Source organism: Rhipicephalus microplus, chromosome 3 (assembly GCF_043290135.1).
Source record: "Rhipicephalus microplus isolate Deutch F79 chromosome 3, USDA_Rmic, whole genome shotgun sequence".
In the NCBI taxonomy this organism is placed as follows: domain Eukaryota; kingdom Metazoa; phylum Arthropoda; class Arachnida; order Ixodida; family Ixodidae; genus Rhipicephalus; species Rhipicephalus microplus.
Window position 1 is genome coordinate 178,476,473 of NC_134702.1, and position 6,000 is coordinate 178,482,472.

Genomic DNA, 6,000 nt, shown 5'->3' on the forward strand with positions numbered 1-6,000 from the left:
AGTGCCTTATTGGTGTGAGGAAGTGACGATTAAAGATGAAGAAAGACGGTTCAGCAGCAGATCGTCATAGTTCCACGAGAGTAGACGTGGGGGACAGGAGTACTGTTATGCAGGGCTCGCAAGGTCTCAAGATCGACTTCATCCGCAACCTTCAGGGAACCTCGTAGGGCCGGTGACTGGTAACCGGACGGGAAAAGAAGGTCGTCAACTGTGGAGTGGGGTAGGCCCAGCATGTGGTAGGACCACCCCATTGTGTCGCGCGGGCCATCCTGAGCTGGGCTGGGCAGAAAAACAATGTGTTCCAGCATCTCTGGAGACCCGCATCTGCTGCAGTCCTGTGAGAAACAGCGGCCCTTTTAGTACTTGCGTGCAGCAGGCCATGCGCTTCCGGTTCAAAGCCGCAGCAGTCGCCTCAGCTTTCTCCACTAGAAACCGGTCTCCTGTAGTGGCCTGGGGAGGTGCCCACTCGCTACCTGTTGGTCTGGGTGGGCCGCCTTGACCAGGTACAGCAGCCGTTGACAGCACTGCCGCTGCTTCCGAAACTGCTCGGCCAAGGTGTCCTCCCAGATGTTGAGGGAATGGCCAAGAGAGAGCACTGGCTGCAGTGCTTTTGGTCCCACCAGTAGTGATCTGAGGAGCTGCCACGCCTTGGAGCCTCCTTTGTCTCTGCTGATAGTTTGGCAGATGCCCATCCATCCTTGTTGCCACCGCTGATTATCATGCATAGTGTCCTTGGGACACTATCCGTGCCGCATAGGGACCTTGGGACACTTCCATCCTTATGAGGGATGACAATCGGCAGGTGGTCAGATCCCCAGGAGTCAGGTTCTTTGCCTCATCTGTAGCTTGCTCCAGAGGTGGCCAGGCTGACGTCAGTGACCGACGAGGTAGGCCGGGCTGTTCGTCGGATGCGTGTGAAGAAGCCGTTGTTCAGCACCTGTAGCCTCAGCTGGAGGGCATTGTCCATCAGCTTACTGCGGTGGCAGTTCCCGCAGCTTCCTTAGGCGGCATGGTGAGCGTTATGTCCACACAACAGGTAGTCCTGCTCCAGTCGTGAGGTCAGCCTGGTGAGGATGGTGGCATCCCAGGACAGCAGCGGTAGTATGTACGCGGATGACACTGTTGTGTCCACTCCCCGGAGATGCTGCGACACTACGCATCCCTTTAGCGGGCCTACTGTGGCGTTCACCTCGTCAACGAACACGTGGAAGATCACGCAAAACATACACGGGGTTTGTTATGTTGGTGAGTACCGTCCAAGCATGTTGTGTGTTGGCATGAGGCCAGGGTGCACGACGTGGCTCCGTTGTAACCAACGTAGCCGGGGAGTCGCAGGGTCAAGGCTGATCCCTTCACCTCCTGCAGTGCTAAGACATCGTAGGCGTGCTACTGGAGGTGCATAGATAGCTCCCGCAGTCGCGGCTGCAATGACAGTGTGTTCCATTGCAGAACGCTGGGGCAGCGACGGGTGCTTCTGGCAAGCTGATCAGCCCTTCTGTGCTGACAAGCGCTTGAGAGCCTCTGCTTGCTAGCACATGGCACGAAGAGGGTGGCCTTCCGAAAGGGTAGCACAGGCGAACCTCATGGCATCGGGAAGATTTCGGCCAGGCTGTCGAGCGGGTTCAGGCCCAGAGTAGTGACAGCTGGTCCAGGTACCTGAGGCACTGCTGCAGGTGGGGCCTTAGACATAACAGAAACCACGGCTGCAGCAGTGTTCGGCGGCAGGACCATGGTAGCGGCTGCTGAACCATGCACGGCAGCAGTATCCACAGAAGTTCTTCCAGCTGGGTCTGTAGTAGGTGGCGGACGTTGGGAGACCAGTGTGGCCGGAAGCAGCAGGTCTGGCGGGGCTCCGCGCCAGGTTTGCATAAGAACCTACCAATGGTCTGAGGGTTGGGTATTCACGCTCGTCCTCCCGAACCACGGCTCGGACCGCGCTCTTTGAAAGGGTTGTCGTGGCCATGATGGTGGCGACCTTGCGCTCTTGCTGCCACCGAAGACAGGCGGGTGTGTCAGCAGCGTGGAAGCCGCCACAGTTAGTGCACCTCAGGCGCTGTCATGTCTCCCCTCCCTTGGGGACACATCCGCATCTGATGCAACTGTCTGGCCAGCTTCAGGTCTTCCTGGTGTGGCGAAGCGCCCGCACTGTCGGCACTGCATGTAGCAGGGTCTTGTTGGTCACACGGGGAACTGGACCAAAAACAGCTTCATGTGTTGTGGTGGAACCGGTCCTGCAAATCGTGTGACTGTGCTTCTCCCTGGTACCAACACCACCAGCAGTGTAGACTGCAGTCCACTTAGGAGACAGGCATTGTCCGGCTCTCCGTCCACACTGTGGAAATACCCTATGCCGGTCGGGCGATCTGCATGCTGCCTGGTCTTCACTGCTATCCCTCGTCGCTCCGTGAGTGCCAGTAGCTGCTTCAGAGACTCTCTTGTGGTCACGTCGGCTGCCGCTATGTTTCGTTATTGGGTCACGCGAATGGCAGCGACTTCCAGTCGTGAGGAGAGTACCTGGGCCATGGTCAGCCGGGGGGAGCCTTAAAAGGATCCGCTTGGGGCAGAAAGCTTGAGCAGCACTGTACCCACAACTGCCGTGTCCACAGGCAGTGCAGCAGGCGGGAGTTTTCTGGCTATGTGGCTGGCTGCCTTGCTGCAGACTTTCTTGAAGTCCTTCTCCGCTGGTGCTGCGGGGAAAGTAGGACTTGTGGCTTTGCTGCCGTTGGCAGCTTGGTAGGAGAGGGGCAGGTAGGCTGGGAAGGGGGACTGTCAGCAGCACCTTGCGTTACAGGTGTCTGATGTTGAAAATTTTGCCTTCTTGCCCTTCATACTCTTCTTTTTAGCCTTTTGAGTCGGGGCTTCCGCTTGTACTGCCTTGAGGAAGTCCGCCGCTGTCGGTGGGGCCATCTTGGTACTTTCCTGCTTGGCAGCACAGTCTTCAGCCCCCCTGTCCTCCTTCATGTCAGCAAAGTCGAACGCAGGTAGGTCCCGAGTAGCGATCAGGGTGGATGTGGCCAGCGAGGCAGTTGTCCACCGCTGTAGCTGCGCCACTTGGTTCAACCGGCGGGGCTTTAGCAGGTACTTAGAGAAGGTGCATATGCCACCTCTAGGTAGCAGAGTTGCGCATACTTTTTTCTTCCGCCGCTCGCGCCGCTATTCCGTGGGCGCTGCCACGTGGTGCATAGTAAAGTCAATTACTCCAATTAACGCGGCGAAGCCAACTTTACGTGCACAATGGCGCAGCACCCACACGTTCTCTGCCCGCACAGACTTCAGCCTAATCGTACCATGTTACTGGATGGAATCTAATCATGCGCGGGTCTTTACAGAACGTAAACCTTCACGTAACGTAGATAACCCACCGGGTAGGCTTTTTACGGCGTTGTTTCGCATATCCACCTTTGTTCGTAGAAACTCCCGATATCTACATTGTGGAGACTCCAGGCATTGTATCAAAACAAGCCGTAGTGCTAGCGCCAATAGCGATTACATTATTTCAGCTGGATTACCAACGCTAAAACGACTAGCACATGGAGCCGCAAACGTGCGAGCCCCCGACAGACTGGATAGGTGGAGCCATCTAGTGGTTTCAAAATGAAACGGGCGATCACAAAATTGTTTTTGCAGAAACATTGTGCATTGTACGTCTGTTGTGAAAACCGTGCTGTGGCGTTATCGCGAATGAGTTACGTTTTAATCATTTTCACCTCACTCAGTTGATTGTTGAGTTTTACTTCCCGAAACCACCATATTATAATGAAAGACGCCATAGTGGAGGGCTCCGAAAATTTCGACCGCCTGGGATTCATTAACATTCACTTAAATCTGAGCACGCGGGCCTCAAGCATTTTCGCTACCTATAGCAACATACCGCCTCTTTGCAGCCGTACAATCTTGTTCAGCCCGCGCGAATAAGTCTGCGGCACGCTGTCCGCACCAGACCATCGCGCCGCATCTTTCTCCTGCGTGCGTGACGATTGGCTTTACAGCACAGCCGTGGAACATAATGGCGGACCTATGCGCAACTCTGCTCCCGGAGGGAGCATATACAGTAAATCTACAGGTACTGTATGAGCAGCGCCCTCGTGGGCCTCACTCGTCGTTGCAGTTGAGGCACGATGTAAGGTCCCGGCAGTGGGTGGGGAGGCCGTGGTGCCTCCACATTGCACTGAGAGGTCAATTCTTTTGGTCTTGTTCTTATCCACGTTCTCCGAACTCTACAGATGGGTTGGCAGCTTTCTTAGCGCCATCTTTACTTCATTGCTGCTTCAATCGTCGCGGTTCTGTTTGCGCGAGAGGGATAGATCCATGACCTCTTCTTCATCGGAAGCAGATGGAAGGGGAAAGTCCTCCGGTTCTTTGGGATGCCTTCTTGCGCCGCGGACACCAGGGCTGCTGCCGCGATGTTCTCAGCTTGTGTGGGTTGGCCTGCCACGTCGACGACGACGAGTGGGGCAGAGAGCTGTTGTTGTGGCCATCCCGGAATCACAAGCCATGCACTGCCTCGTGCGGTCATCTACACACTTTTGGTCAAGATCGTGCGCCCGGATGGCCGCAGCAGTGACGCGGGACGGGCTGACTAAGTTGATCAGCGATGTGCTAGTCATGAGTAGAACGCTGAGCAGGGGCTGCGAGCGGTGGTGGGAAGGAGTCGATTCTACCCGTCGTCGCCACAGTGATCTGAGCAGTGAGGGTCGCCCGTTGAATAGACGGTTGAGGTGGTGTACCACCCGGTGCTAATGATCACTCATTCACAACACAGTGGAACACAAAACACCACCGAATCGAAGATCCATAAAGTACATAAAACCGTGGGATTTCAAGTGTTCACGGCACTGCTAATGCACGGTACACGTGGTCACAGTATCACACAAGTGAAGTAGTTCCTGACAGCGGGGTAATGAAATAACGTTAAAAATACTCAGAGTTGTCAGAAAAACAAGCAGGTGCAGGCTCGTAACGTGCACTTAGGCGGCGGTCACGCCTCTATAGTATCCACAAAGAATCGCGTCATTGCACCGGGACACACTCCGGTCGGGCGCATGAACAGGCGAGAGGTGAAAGAATTAACTCGCCGACCAGCAAGGTGAAATATGAGAACTCGGGGAACAAAGCGTCTAAGTCCAGGCACAAGTCAAAGTCCAGGCACAAAGCCACAGGCAAGAGTCACAATAGCTGATTGACACCCTCGCGCGCCTCTCAGCTGATTGTGTCCTTCCTCTTCATTTCGGTAACAGGGCCCCCGGGCGCTGGAGCGCCGACGGCGCGAGTCCGGAGAAGTGCGACAGAAGTAGGGTTTCATGCGCGTAACATGGACGATGTCAAAAAGTGACGAACTTTGTGACGTATTGGAGTGCAATGGTGCTATCTTGTAGTTGACTTCGCTAACTTGACGTAAGACTAAATAGGGTCCTACGTATCGGGACAAAAGTTTTTCGGAGAGACCTACACAGTGACCAGAGGAGCACGCGGTCACCTGGGGCAAGCGTTATATTACGATGACGGTGGTTGTAGCGGACTTTTTGAATATCCTTTGACCAGGTGGGACGAGACTGCGCAACTTGATGAGCCATATGTGAGCCCGATCAATGGCTTCGCGAGCGTACTCGGAAGCAGATGGCTTGAGGGGTAAGGTGGTTTCAAGTGGCAATATGGGGTCGCGACCATACAAAAGATGAAAAGGTGAGAATCCCGTGGTGTCATGTCGAGAGGAATTATATGCGAAAGTCACATAGGCCAACGTAGTGTCCCAGTCACGACTATCCTCGGAGGCGTACATCGAAAGCATCTCTGTGCGCGTGTGGTTGAGACGTTCGGTTAGATCATTAGTTTGTAGATGGTAGGCGGTAGATAGATTATGCGCTGTAGCACGTACACGATCGAAGGAGGTCGCCGACAACGTTGGACAAGAAAGAGCGGCCGCGGTCCGTAAGCAGCTGTCGGGGTCACCGTGGTGTAAGATGACGTCATGAAGAAAATCCGCGTCGTCAGTGGCGCAAC